General features: G+C 37.2%; 1 long non-coding RNA gene across 1 annotated transcript in view; it reads right to left on the bottom strand.

The window, feature by feature from the left end:
• The window catches only part of LOC121674302, an 87,515-nt gene extending 72,708 nt beyond the window's left edge, over window positions 1-14,807 (bottom strand). The window contains exons 1-2 of the long non-coding RNA XR_006019531.1: window positions 14,716-14,807; window positions 9,678-9,760 (exon numbers count right to left, since the gene is read on the bottom strand). This is a non-coding gene — a long non-coding RNA (uncharacterized LOC121674302). The remainder of the gene's footprint in view (window positions 1-9,677; window positions 9,761-14,715) is intronic.
• Window positions 14,808-15,261: the final 454 nt, after the last annotated feature.

Genomic DNA, 15,261 nt, shown 5'->3' with positions numbered 1-15,261 from the left:
ACAGCACTGACTTGTACCTGACTTTCCCATGTCTTCAGTGAGCACTGTAGGCACTTTCGCTCCTCCACAGTCTTCATGGCCAAAGCTTGGCATAATTAATCTTTGATTAGAAATTAAAAAAAGCTTTAGAAAAAGGCAGATGGTTCCTAGAACAACACAGACTGTGGTGTTGGGATATTCTTAGTGAATGCAAAAAGCTTCTAAATTCTGCACCAAATAAGACTGAAATTTATAAAAATTCCACTGGGACATTAAGCCACAGATGCAGATGATTCTTTTTGCCATGGAAGGGGGATAATCTGCCATGGAATCCAAGGGGCACTTTCTTCTTTGGAACCTCCAGTCCAACAGGGCACAGTATTCTGAGAAGTTGGACCCTGACTTCTCATTCCAGCATTTCCTAATGGTTAGGTTTAGACATTTCCCCACCTTTCTATTGCTTGCTATTGCCTCTGTATCACACTCTTAGCAGCTCCCTGTGCATAGTGTGAGATTACTCAGCAACTTGAATTATCCAAATTTCAATAGACAATGCAGTTTCCAAGAGTTAGGGAACATGGCGACTTCAGTAGACAGAGCTCTTTGCCAGTATTCAGTCACTGATTTATTCTGTAGTGATACAACAAATGTTTTGAACCATTTGCAGAGTAGGTATTATTGGCTAAACAGTCAATTTATGAAATTACTGTATCTCCAGACTGTGGAATATACCCTGGCTTTCTGACAGAGTGGAAGTAGGAGGAGGAGAGTAAATATTTTCTTTAGTAAGTACTAAGAGACTGAAGAGACAAGTTATAAATACACATTGAAATACAGAACACTAGAAAGCAGCAACCAATTAAAGCCTTTACATCTCTCTATTTCTTATCTCTTTCTCAATTCTTATCTTATAAAACCTTTGAATAGAAAAAACCACTCTAAAGGCAGTAAGTGGAGTCCGAGGTAGATAAGCGATTATAAAGTCTCTAGAGGCACAGAGGGCTTTTAGAAGTAGGGATAAAATTTAGAAATTGATACTACCTCTGAATGCTCAGCCACAAGACTCTCCACATTGCTCTAGGTGATCTAGAGATACTGGCAGCAGGAGTCACCTTGGTTCAGAATTCTGCAAAATTACCATCTTCCTTCCAGAGAAGGGAAGGATGCAGCGTTCTGCAGGGCATGGAGCTGTACAAACACAATTGGTCTTTCAGTAGTAGCTAACTCCTAAGGCCAGTCAGCCTTGGGCAGTCATATAGATCTGATAAAATGAACTGATGGTGCAAAGCCTACTTTCAACAAAAGAAAGAGCTTCAGTAATTTAGGCTAGTACTCACTATATTAATTTTTAACAGAGGTTCACTGACAAAGGGCCAGGTTACCTTCAGCAAGCATATTCACAAGACTTAACTGTACCAAAACCCTTCTTTTCTTTAAGTCTGTCTCTAAAATTACTGTGCAAAACATGGCACAGCAATGTGTGGAACTACAACAATAATTTCCCTAAAACCAGAGCTGGCAACATGCTCTACATTACTGGCTTGCATAAATACTTCTTCAGGTGGTTTAATGCACCATTCAACAAGTCATCACAGGCTGGTGTAAATTATTTGTGCATATTTCAGGCAGCAGCTGTTAGGAAGCCTCACAGGTCTAGATGTAAATCACATGGCTACAGACTTCCTGGGAGAAGTAAGCACAGGTCATGCCAAGATACTTCTTATATTAAAGAAAGGAAATGTTAAAATAATGCTCTAGATTTGGAGCATTTTCTTTCACTGATGAGTTGGAAGCTAACAGACCAGCTCCAGCTAAGGAAACTGACTGGAAATCATGGTGGTCAGTTTATTCTTTCTTTCAACATGCAGCCTCAGGATGTGGTAAAAAATGTTTTATTCAGAACTAATTTTAACTAAAACAAGATAAAGGGGAAGATAGTTTCATGTTTAAATAAAAATGCTAAAGACAGCAACTCACCTGTCTGTTCCAAATCCCAATTAGATGGGCTAAATTTGAATTTCAGAGCTGGATTTGGGTTAAAGCACAAAGGTTTTAAAACTCTTTCAAACTTGTGCAAAGTAAGTCATCTCAAGAAACAAGTTTTAACTGTTCTCCAAAGCCTTCTGGCTTTCTGGCTGAAAATCTAAACTTGGCCACGCTGAAAAAAAGAAATGTGTCATGGAATTGAGCCAAAAAACTTAATGCAAGTTCAGGTGTTTAAATATACTTAATATATATTTAATATATTAAGGCTGAAATGCCACACAATACTGGTCATGAAATTCCAGCAATCTTTCACTATCTACTTGTTCACAGCAATAAAAAAATAGTTACGAGTCTTCCAGAATAAATAATTTAAGTATTAAGAAAACTAATGAGCCAGAATGCATTTCAAAAAGAAGGATATGTGTTTCAGGGAATTTGTGTACACAGAAACTTCTAAACTTGCATTTAAAAACTTTAAATATATTTTTAAAAAACTAAATTTTTTATGGAGATCTAAAACCTGTACTGCCCTATTCCCTTCCTCCCTCTGATATTGCCCTAGTCTTCTGAGCACACCACCTAGACCTTTTCTCAGTTTAGCTTTAATGAACATTAAAATAAACCAATTCTTCTGTGTAAAGCCAAAATACAGCGTTTCAGATTGAAACTGGAACTCACTGAAACTGTTGAATTCAACAGGCAACCACCTTTAGTTAAGATTGCTGCAAGTTCAGGTATTCCCAAGCTGTCCAAAACACGACCTGCTGAGGAAATCAAGCAACCAGGCTCAGAGATTGTAATTGGAAATTATTTTGTCCATTAGGAAGACATGAGAGAAGGTAAATGTAGCAGAGAGGTGGCTCAGAGAGAAAAGCATTATCCAGGCAAACTCTGGTAGGACAGTGCTGAGGGGGTTTCCCCTTGGGAAAGGTGGAAGTAGAAAGAGCTGCAGCTGTGACCAAGCATCTCCTCTTCTCCTGTGTTCGGGTAGACACCCTTCTGTACGTGTCTGAGAATGAACAAGAGAGCACCAAAGGTTAATCCAGTATCACAACATGATATACAGTGCCTTGGCTGCTGCTCACCTCTGCTGGTTGGGTGGGTGACAAGGAAGAGCCTGTCAAAAGCCTGGGCACTTTCAGTCATTTATACCCCCTTCTCTTGAGTATATACATACTGAAAAAAATGCAAGTACATTTTTAGTCATCTTCACACTGCATGCACATACATACATAAAAATACACAGACACACACACAAAGTCTCTTTGGAAGCCATAAAAACAGATAAGCCATTCTTAGCACTGCTCCAGAGCTTTCTGGAATTACACTGATCCTACACACAGGCACTCAGAGAAGACCTCTCATCACCGTGGAGACCAGTCCACTTTGCAGCACACCACTAGCCAGGCAAGGTGCAAGCAGGAAACAAAACTGGGTCCTTGATCCAGAATGCCTATAATCAAAATACAGGATGGTCTCAAGTTGCACTAAGTTTTGATTAGACATTATGAAAAATTTTTTCATGGAAAGGGTTGTCAAGCACTGGCACAGGCTGCCCAGGGAAGGGGTGGATTTGCCATTCCTGGAAATGTTCAAACAATGCTTGGATATGGCACTTGAGGACACTGTTTAGTGGTTAACACAGTGGTGGTGCTGGGTTGACAGTTGCACTTGATGATCTTAAAGGTCTTTTCCAATCTTAATGATTCTGTGATTCTAAGAACTAAAGGAAAAATAAAGCCATGCAGGCACTGAAAAAAATATAAACAGGTGTCCTGTTTCAAAACTTCCACTTTAATCTAAAAAACGGAAACTTTTGATGGACATCAGACTGTGTATCCCTGAAATGAAACATGGATTTCTAGCTTTTATGAAAGTAAAGTATTTCAAAGACATGGAGGAGAAAAGACATCTTATATATAATACCTTTCCTCAGGACGAATCTTTCTCAGTATCAGTTCATGACACTGCAGACTTTGATGTTGCTTTGACAAATATTTTCTCTAAGGTGAACTTTAAGTTCCTTTAGGTTAGTTTCACCATTTTATTTTTTCCACTTTTAGTTTATGTAGGAATTGCACTGAAATGACAACCTCTATTCCCTCCAAACAGATGGATTGGAGAATAAAGACTATTTATTTCTATTAAACTGTACCACTTCTTATTAAGGTTATCCAGGCCACTAGCTCATGACAAAATATCTTGTTCAATGTAATTTCAATTTCAACCTGCAAGAAAAAGCAGAAGAAGATACACTTGAAAGAGCAGTGCAAATTTTATTCTTTAATTTCCTTAAAGAAAGAGGAAGGAATGAAAAAAAAGTTATTTGTAATTCTGAAAAACTTAATGAAAGATTACCATGATATTTTTCTTTTTTTCTTTCAATTTTGAAATGGCCTTCAATTTTCAAGACGTTGTTTTAAAATTTTGTTTCAAGTTCTTGCCTTAATTTTTTTTGTGAAAGGCAAGATATCTCCTCATTCCACATTACTTTGCAATTTGAAAATAGCCATCTAACATGAGAACACAGTAAGAGCTGTAACAAGCAGAGCTGCCAAGATAACAGCAAGAAATTCCATACTCTGCTTTCACCTTAGTCTAAAATGTGAAGTACAGCATTTTAAAATTATTCATTTTGAACTATTATTTGAAGTCTAGATTGAAAAAAAAAGGTAAAACAGGCTATGCCACCTGAAAAGCCTCAGGCCAGTCTCAATTCTGATTTTTTTTTTCTCTTTTAATGCATTAGGTTAGAGAAGAAATTATTTCCCTGTTCTTTTACTCAATCACTCCATTTCCCTTGCACAATTTTTATGGACTGCCATCTCCAGCTCTTCCAATTTTTTCCTCCCATTCATCTGCTGTCATTTCTTGAAGCATAATGTAATGGCAACTTACACAGTAGTACTAGATAATGATTTATTTCTTTGCTTTTGCTCTGTTTAACAAGGAATACCTCTTTTTCTATGCATATGTTGAGTCTTTTTTGTTAAAGGACTGCAACTTTTCAAGTCTCCATTTGAGCTCGGAAATTTTCTTCAAAAGGTCCCCTAAAAACTTCCATGTGTAATTGTACTGTCCACTATTTTAACATTTTCCAAGAATCACAAGCACGTGTTTTCAGTTTTGCTGGAAAACTTTTTTCTTTATAATATAAGACTATGGTTTCTGGTCCCTGTATTTCAGGAATTTGCAGTCATGAAGTTATACCTACATAAAAAGTTGTCAGTAGTCAAGGCTGAAACTTACTCATTTACACCTCAAGCAGCAGCTGATGCATAGAAAGGAAAGATCTCTCCGTTCTGGACTCAAAATGCTTTGAGCACTCTTAAAGCACTAGTGTAGAGCAGAAATAGAGTGAAACAGTTCCAGTAAAACAAATGAAAAAACATCCTTGAGACATTTCTCCAAATTAGTCTGTGTGATATGGCCTAGTGGAAGGTGTCCCTGCCCATGGCAGAGGGGTTGGAACTGGATGGTCATTAGGGTGCCTTCTAACTCAAACCATCCTATGATTCTATGATATGTTCTGATTTGTCGTACGTGTTGTAAGTGGAGGTTTGTATCTTTTTCTCTAAACTTACAAAGAAAGGCAAAAGAATACAGGCACGGCTAAGAAAAGTAAAATGTCAAAAAGTAAAAGCAAACTACTCTTTCCAGCACCATATAAGAAAGCCCGTGACTCAGAATAGCATTATTTCACAAAAAAAGTGTTTGCAGATTAATTTCTTTGCCAAACCTCAGTTTGGCACAGGACTGTGGGAAAGCATTTCAGTTCCAGCCTTCCTTCCTCAGAGTTACAATTTGTGTGTGCAATTTGAGAGCCAAGATTTTGGTATCCACCAATTCTCTAAAGAAACTAAAAATATAACTAAAACGACTAAAGCAAGGCCTACCTCTGTACTCCCCGGGGCAGCATCACTTTGTATCAAACCAGAAGGCATTAATGAGACAGTAACTGATGGTAATCTATGTTGTGATGTTCAAACACTAAGAACCAAGTAGAAAGCCATACAATTAAGACTGCTGAGGACAAAAATTATATCCCAGACCACTTGCAGAGCAGTTATCACAGTAATATGGCTTAAAATAAATGAGCAAGTTATAGTATTCGGTTTTGTTTCTGTTAGAATCTATCTTTGTTAGAAGATAGACTATGCTTGACACTGATTTTCTTAAACATGATTAAATGTTTTAAAACTAGTTTACTTGATAAAATGGCACATTTTGATACAATTATGTTCAAGTTGTCTTCTTGGCATGTAAATCTTACCAGTTGTTTCACTTGAGGAAAGAAATAGATATAGGGATAAACAGTGGTTGGTAAACCTTGAAATCATTCCTCATGAGAAAACCTCCTAAAATGAGAATAATAAACTGAATTCAATGCTACTGTCAGGGTAATTGGGACAGGGAGGACAAATAAAACTTAAAAGCTAAAAAAACACTTGAATATTTTCAAAATAACCCAGAAAATCCTGTATTTCAAGCAAAAGGAAAAAAATTAAGAACTTCTTAGCTAATGTTAAGACGATCAAAATTAAAGATTGTAAGAAAAATATTTCTGTTTCCTACATCAGAATATGTTTGACTCTGGGTCTCAGATCAGTGTGAATTTTTTCTTACTCCTTCTTCCCAAACTCAGGAGAAATACTGTGCTAGGAAATTAATGATTATCCTTCATGGCTCCATTGAAGTGAACAGTACTGTGTTCATATAATGAACAGCATAGACAAAATGAGAGCCAAGTCTTTTATTGGCTCAGCAGTTCAGCTGGGAGATGGATTTCCTAGCAGAACTTGTTTAGACTGCCTATCTCCACACACGATTACACAGGAGGCTGCTGGTGGCAACTTGAAGTATTCAAATGTCTACTTAAAGGAAGGGGAAACCAGGAGAGAGGCAGCATCCACCGGACAATGGCAGATGATGGACAAGTAAATGATACTGTAGTTCCAACACCTGGACATCCCCAGGGATCCTGGATAGTTGCTATTCAGCATAGACAATAATTCAAATCTTATCCCTTCATCGTAAGCTCTTCTGATCCAGTTTCCTGCCCTTCTCCCACATCCCAGTTCAGTAAGTAGCTTTGAATGGCACGCCGTAGATTTCCCTTTCTACTGACTTGGAAAAGCCATGCCTTTGGACTCTGCTCATTTTGAGCCAGCAAAGAACTTAGCCCTGTGCACTATACACTGTACTTCAGTACAAAAGTAAGAGCTAAGATTTAAGCCTACTAAGTTTTGGCTTCTACATCAGCCACATGAAAACAGAAACACCATATATATATATGTGTATATATATATTACTGAAATTAAAAATGCTCTAAATTTTGAATCTCACTCTTACCCACCCCTTATTGAATTTTTTAATGCTTTTTGAATTACTCCTGTCCTCAAGTTAACAGATTGTGCTCCTCCTGAATCACAGGTCTAAAGTATTGCAGTCCCCAAAGCTTGTCCTTTCTCCTCTGAGAAATATTTTATCATTAGGTGGCTTTAAAGTGAAATTTATAACATTTATGAAACAGGAAGGACATTGAAAAAAACCACCAAAACAGAAAAATATTTTAGTAAATAATACAACTCTTTTTGATATTTCAACTAATGGCTGTATGATTTCTTTATATTTTGCTTAAAAGTAATTTTTTTTGGGACAGAGAAGCATTCAGATCATCAAAATCTAGAATTAAAGATAAACTCACAGTCCTAAAGTAGTCTATTACACGTAGTTATGAACTTTTATGTACATCTTGTATCTGTGGTGAAACTAGGTCCAAATTATCCTAAACCAATCAAGGGAGAATGAATGATAGGCTCAGTTAATCAAAAACATGCCAGACCTTCCTTACACCGATTCACTCTTTTTACAAGCAGGATTTTAAAGGCAGAACTCTATATCTGCTCTAAAACAATTTTCACAATATTAATGCAATTATAAAGTAACTGGTAATCAAAATCTATTCCACAATGCCGACCAAACATTTTTTCATTCTAATAGACAGATAAGAGAATTTTTCTTTAAAATACTCAAAGCTTTAGACAACAGCAAAATAAATTTTCACCTCAAGAATATATTAGTTAATAGCACATCAAGCCTTTATAAGCCATGAAAGATAAAAGTAACTGTTGCCAGAGAACAACTTCTGTTACTCATTGGCACAAAAAAATGCTGGCCTCACATATTTAAAAACTGAAGCTATCAGCTTATCCATAAGAAACTCACAACAGGGACAGGAGCAACATAAAAATTCAGATCTCTTCATAATCATTATGACTAATTGTGATGAAGGACTTACATTTGTAAAAGTCTGTGATGTGCAGATTTTCACCCCCAAAAAACCTAAACTGTAAATATTGCATTCACAGCTGCTCCTGTTAGATGTCTAACTATAAACCTATTTAGGAATGGGAGCATGATAGATACACCCACTTCCATGGGTATAAGCAATGATACATAATGACTAACACCAGCTTAATTTGTTCTTTGAAGAACTCATTGAACCTTTACAAATCAGTTTCTTCATTTTGCAAATGCATGTCTTTACAGTTATTGGCATTTGGAAAAGTCTGTTACTCTTTCAAGTGCATCATTTCTTAAAGAATCTGAGTGCGCACAATACAGTCATTTGGGAAAGGATGGATAGAAGAGAAGGAAAAGAAGTGCTATGGTGGTGCTTCTCCCTAAGGACTTCTGTAGTTTAAATATTTTATTATGCATTTTTTTCTATGTTAATTTAACTTTTTAGCAATTTTCTTTTAAATTAAATCAAATTAAGTTTAATAAAGTTTCACTAATGTGGTAATTTAAATTTTAAATTACATTTATTTTTGATAAAGAGGGCAAAACAGTAAAGGGGGCACTTAGAAACATCAATATTCAGCATCCTCTCTCCCTAGACTCAAGATCGTAATCAGCTACATTTTCATGGAAGGAAGGATATATTCAGAGCTTCTCAGGAAGACTCTGGAAATAAATAGTTGTTTATGTGCCTTCTGTCAACATACAATTCAAATCACTGCCAAGTCCTCCTCCTTTCCATCATGGACTTATGGCCCCTGGGCAGCTGCCAGGGAAGTACAAAGGATATGCCCATGTCAATGTCTGAAGCGTTTGGTAGTGATTCCACATCACTGCACTGGTATCTACTGGTGACAACAGAGGAGCCCAACAGCTGCTGGCGCCGATGCTGAAGCAGCCCCGGCACTGCAGACAAAAAGCCAGCGTTGGCAAGACCTGAGATGAGTATATTAAGCACATGTGCTAGCCCAGCTTCTGGAGCTGCTCTTGCTCAGTCTGCATAAAAACTGGCCCAGGAACAGTAGATCACCTGTGAAAAGTCTCTTGCTGCATGAACTTTGAGTCCACTGAGCTATTAAAAAAATCCCCTTTTAAAGGTTGCAGTGACCCTTTCATTCTAAAGTTTCCTTGCATACAAATGGAAACTTTTCCCACCTTCCTCCACCAGCCGTCTTACCCCATCCCTTCCTCTAATGAAATTTCCTCTTTTTTATCCCTTCTCAGTTCTGTGGCAGTTGACACCATAAAAGATAGATGTAGAACCCTGCAGAAGAGTCCACTAACCTTTCATGCTGATAGAGGAGACCTTTAAAAGGTTTGGCTATATACGCTACCAGTAATGATTTGTGCTATCACCTTTAGAGATGCATAATGAATTTCAAGTATCCAAACATCTATACGGGACATACCTTGTTTGCTTGTCAAAAGGGACACCAGGGTCCTCCTCTGACTCCCATTATGCAGGTCCTCCAACTGAAGAATTCACACAGATCTGCGGAAACCACATTCAATTATGAGGACTGAAAAGTTGGGGGTTTTTCTGTCTAAATTATTGCAGCAATGTCAAAGGCAAACTGAAAGTTCTTTAAAACACTTCTGACACACCAAGCAGCTTCAAGAAAATCATGTCTCTGACCTCATTTAATGCATTTTACATTACTTTCACCACCTTAGTGTCATGCACTCGCGTAATTGAAGTACTTCTGACTTCCTTCCTGTTCTACTTCGTTTTGCAGCATCTCCTCAGCTGTGCAGGCTTTTGTGGCATGCAACTGCAACACATCTCTTAAGATGGTTAGGAGTCCTTTATGATGAAATTAGCAAGGAAAAGGCAGAGTTCATTATTTTTATGTTACTGCTACACAAACACATTTCTGCATCACGGGCTATGGAAATGAATTTCAATGTTGAGCCGAGCAACATCATTCCAAAGTTAATATGATAGCTTATGGAAGTAAAAAATTATTCAGATTGAGAGGACTACAGGTCTCAGAATGAAACTGGTGAGAAAGTCATGCAGCATCACAACTTGCAAAGCAGCTGCTGTGTTTAAGTTTTTCTTTCGCATAGAAAAAGGATCTAATGCCAGTTGTGAAGTTCAAAGGATTGGCACTGCAGACAGGAGCAGTTGAAGAGTTTATCACCATTGCTTTTCTGATATTATGTATATACAGGAGAAGAGAGAGGATTTCTTTGTAAAAAATTAGTATACTATAACACACATGCAGTTTGAGGACAGACTTTTTAGAGATTAGATCAAAGACACAGATCTACATCTTGCTTATGAGAGCATTAAAAAAAATCCATTCAAGATCCCACCAGTACATACTACCAAGTTAACTTTCCTGTAGTAATCAGTATATTCATCTGATATTGAGCATTTCAGTATCAATACCAGTACTCTGCATTTGCAGTATTTTAGTTGTACAAAAGACACAAGCCTGTCAAACATCTTTCAAGGGGAAAAAACCAGTCCTATAACATAACAGCCTGGGTAGGTTTTATAGTAGCATCTTTTCTTCTTGTCTCATAATTTGGTACAATAATTTAATAGTTTCTCACCATCTTTCCCTAATAACAAAAATCTCTTTATTATAATTACAGGTTTATTGTGTCCTTAAACCGTGAAAAAACCAAAGCTGAATTTGGCAATGTATAGTGATTTTCAGCCTTACCATTTCAAACTAAGCCCAAGTAGACAGCCAATCCAATGTTTATGAAATCTGGGATGCGTCAGAGAAATACGTGCAATTAAAAGAGACTTCTCTGTATCACTTTATCTTGGTATTGCTTAAAAATATCACATGTGAAGCGCAAAGTTGACCTCCATCCTTCTGCTGCCAATTCCCTCTGATTGGAATGGGAAAAAATGGAAGTAGCAGCATCCACAAGAGTGTGCCTCTGCCACTTTTATCTCTGAATCACCACTTTCTTCCTTCAGTTCAACTACCCAAGTTATAGCAGAATAATTTTGTGCGCTTTGTGCAATACTGAAAACCTTTTCTGTCTCTCATTTGCATGTCTTTTGGCCACTTTTTTAAGCTCATAAAGTTAGAACAGTATCATAGTTTTGAGCTTCTCAGCAGTAAGGGAAAAAAGCATAATATGGTCTCTGTTGGGTGAGCAAGGATGTAGAGGGAATAAAAGCAGCAAAATGTACAATAATTGCTTTAGGGCTTTATCTTTGTGGCTTTGCTGTGAAAAGACCTCACACAAATAAAGTGATTAGCTCATGTTACAGATCATTCCTAAAAAAAACCCAGAACTTCTCCAGCAACAGCTCACTTGAGATAGGGCTGCTTTTGGAGACATTTATTGTTCATGCATCACAAGTCCTCCACAAGTAGGAAAAGCAAAAAAAGAAAGTACATGCAAGCACTTTTTGTCCTTTCACAGAAAAACTGTTTGCACTGAGGTCTAAATAAGCCAGCTACAGGACACCCACAGCTGCAGCAACAAGAGAAAGATATGTTGCAAGCTGGTAACAACTGTGGGAAAATCCCTCTAGCAGAGGCTGAAATTTCATTCTTGCACAGGAAAGGAAGGTGAAGAAAAAGCTCCAGTCAGTTGTCACTTCTAAGCAAATATAGAGGCAACTGTACCTATTAGATGCATATTTAGAACAGATGTTCAAGACAAAGGTCATACATCAGCATGGATAACAGGTCAATTTTATCTTCAATTTTAAAACATCTAGAGATTGATTTTATGTAATAGCAACAAGAGATGCAGTACCACTAGCTGTAGAGTGGAAAAGGCTGAAATATTTCTCGTTAAAGTGTCAAACAAACAGAAATTGCTCAAATGGCATTTGGTCTGCATTTTACGAGCACAATGAAAACACAGGTTACTTGCAGGATTAATCACCATGAGAAAATATTTTTTTTTTTATTGCTGGCTGGTATATTTCTCTATCCCATTTCTACATACCTATGTAGTTACCTTCTGAAATTCAAATGTATATGTTCCTTATATCAAGTTTTTTCTGTTCAGCTTTTTTCAGAGTAGGAATATATTGCTTTTTAATATAGGATGGGGCAATGTGTTCTGCCAAGTCTTTTCTAAGATTGTAATCAGTGCATTTTCTGAAGAGACTGATCTGTTAAGAGTGTTCTCTGATGTTGGATCAGTGTAGTCTTACGAACCTTAAGAGTACAACTTACATCCAAGGGAAGTGAACACATCACCTCCACCACTCCTGTATTCCATTGTGTGCAGTAACCAAACCCTGAAGAAATATTTACGACAGCAATTGGCTATGTTGCAAAATTTTATTTTGCCTCATTTAAATACGACTAAAGAAATTAAATACTTCCAAAGCTGGTTCATTACAAGTTTCTTCTTTATTTGGTGGCTTAGAGACTCTGAGGCATAAAAGTACTCTCTGTGAATCCATGAGAAACAACTTTCCACTGCCGCCTCCTTGAAACAAAACAGCAGAAGCCAGAGAGACACAGCAACACCCAGAGGAAATCCTTACTTGGAACCACTTCCTTATCAAACAGCATTTGCTGTGGGCTACTGGCCCTTTTCTAGACCTACATAACAGAGCATGAGGTGTTTGGTAAATAAATCTTGCATACTTTGAAGTACACTCCCTTTATTGTGACTAGTGCTTTGAAACCACATTGTAATTAAATATTTTAAAGGCTTTGTTGCAAAATTTTAAAATGCATTTTAATATAGTGTATTTATAAGCATTAGCAATTACAAAAGAAATGTAAACTATTCTGCATATGTTATAATGACAGAGAAGTTATTTTGCTCACTGAGAGAGAAACAAAAACAACCCCACTTTTGCCTCTTTCCTTTTAAACTTTTTTCTCTGCTAGAACAAGTAGTATCACAACAGAAGCATTTAATGGCACTATTAACTCAGTCACATAAAACCAGAACCTATATTAATTACTTTCATTATGCTTAATTGAACATAATCATCTAAGCTAACAATTCCTTGTACACTAATTAATAAAACGGCATGTCTTCTGGATCAGAAATGCATTAATTTATTTCTTTCGGAGGTAAGATATTTAGGAGACAGAATTCATAACTTCCACCATTACTATATTTGGGCAGATTCAACCTTTGTAATCACAGTGACTCTCAGGGGCAATGGATCTCCTTGGTGGAATTGAAATTTCATGCAAATTTTCATAGGGGATTTTCTGTCTCTATGGTGACTTTTGAAGAGAAAGACATGACTCAGAAAGGTCATTTCCATAAAAACACTTCAAGGAGTTACAAAAAACTCTAGAAATTGTCATCTCTATTTTACGTAATCTTCTATTATGCTACATTTCCATGTAATGGTGTTCAAGTATACAATGTCATCTCCTTAAGGAGGTAAAGCATCTATTTGATAAGCCAGGTCAGACGAACCATCCCCAAAAAAAGTATAAATTGATTTCTCTTCCAGCAGTAAGCTCATGTTTTCTCATGAACTGATCTGAGCTGTCTCTCATCTGTGCCTCTGCTAAGCATGAGCCAGGCCTAATTTCTCCACCTTGCTCTTGAGAAACCTGATTATTGTCAATAGATATTTTGCCCATGATTTCTTTTTGTGAAGGACACAGCTGAACAAAAGCAAGGAACACTTTCATCCTGATATTGTACAGTCAGGATTATTCTCTGCTAGAGGAAACCAATATAAAGATGACCCTCAGCCTGGGAAGTCATCCTAAATAGTAAACAATAGGCATCTCTAAGGCAGCATTATTCTCTAACCCTATTATTGAAACTATTATAATGCCTAATAACTAAAGAAGCAATAGGCCAGAGGGAGGAAGGTCTAACCACTTTGTTATTTGGTAGCTATGTAGGTTGGCATCCTAAAGCATGCATTTCATTTCATATTGAATAAATAATTTCAGTAATATTAATAAGTAATCCTTGAAGAACAAAATGAAGGAACCAGACCTATACTTCATAATCAGGACACTTCCCTGGGAAGGGAGAGTAATGTGTGTTTGGCCCAATTAATCTTTGATGTTGCTCTGCTGTTCATAACAAAATTAAATTCAAGAGCTGGAAAATACCACAGACTAACTCAGCAAAATAGTTTAGAAGGCAAAAAATTAAAAACAAACAAACAAACAATGGCAAACTCCCATCGTGAAGAAACTGGCACCTTGATTTCACATCCTACAAAAGCATGCGAACCAGTGAGCTACATTTGGTGAATTAAGCACAGGAAAGGATGGAAAAGAGGAAGGGAAGCATATGCTTTACCTCCTAAATCTCCCAATCCACTAAAGAAACAAAACAAAGTGAGAAAAAAACAGACTACACATCAATATTCAGAAAATAACAGTCACCTTGTGACTGTTTTGTCAGTCACAAGGTGAAAGTGCATCCCTCAGAGGAACTAAGAAAGGCGTCTAAATTTTAGCTTTACAGGAGTTTAAAGACCCATTCCCTAGCATTTCCCTCTGGTAAGCTCAGCAATACCTTGTCAACACGACATGCACTGACCCAGCAGTGCAGCCAGAGACGTCCGATTCTCCACCTACACCCTAATGTAGTCTAGATGCTTAACACAGTTCCAGATCTCACACTGGAAACTGACTGCCTAAACCAGTAGCTATTCACCATGCACTGGAGCAACATTTCCACACCTGCTACCGTCCCTTGGAATTACACAGACTTAGTGAACATGATTTGGTGTTAAGTTGAGGCTTGTTTGAGGGATACTTTTTCTGCACGTAATGATCAAACACGCTTTCGTTTCAGTACATGCTCTGTATGATACAAGTTCTTTCCCTGGAAAGTTAGACAAGCTACACGTTTGAAATGATAAGTCTACCTGGTTTCATAAAAACATATTAGTAGAATATGGTAGGGTCAGTCATGGCAGAGGCAGAAATAACATTCAGTGGTTGTGTTTCCCAGCTCTCAATTAATTTAACCAAATTGCACATCCTTTAAGGAGTTTCTTTTTAACTTCCTTCCTTAATAAGAGTGACTGAGCAAAAGTTGTATTTTACTCACATCCAG

Source organism: Corvus kubaryi, unplaced genomic scaffold (genome assembly GCF_017639235.1).
Source record: "Corvus kubaryi isolate FWS band 111438036 unplaced genomic scaffold, C.kubaryi_AGA036_p1.0 67, whole genome shotgun sequence".
Lineage (NCBI taxonomy): Eukaryota > Metazoa > Chordata > Aves > Passeriformes > Corvidae > Corvus > Corvus kubaryi.
The sequence above is the reverse complement of the archived record's forward strand: the minus strand, read 5'-3'. Positions and strand labels throughout refer to the sequence as shown.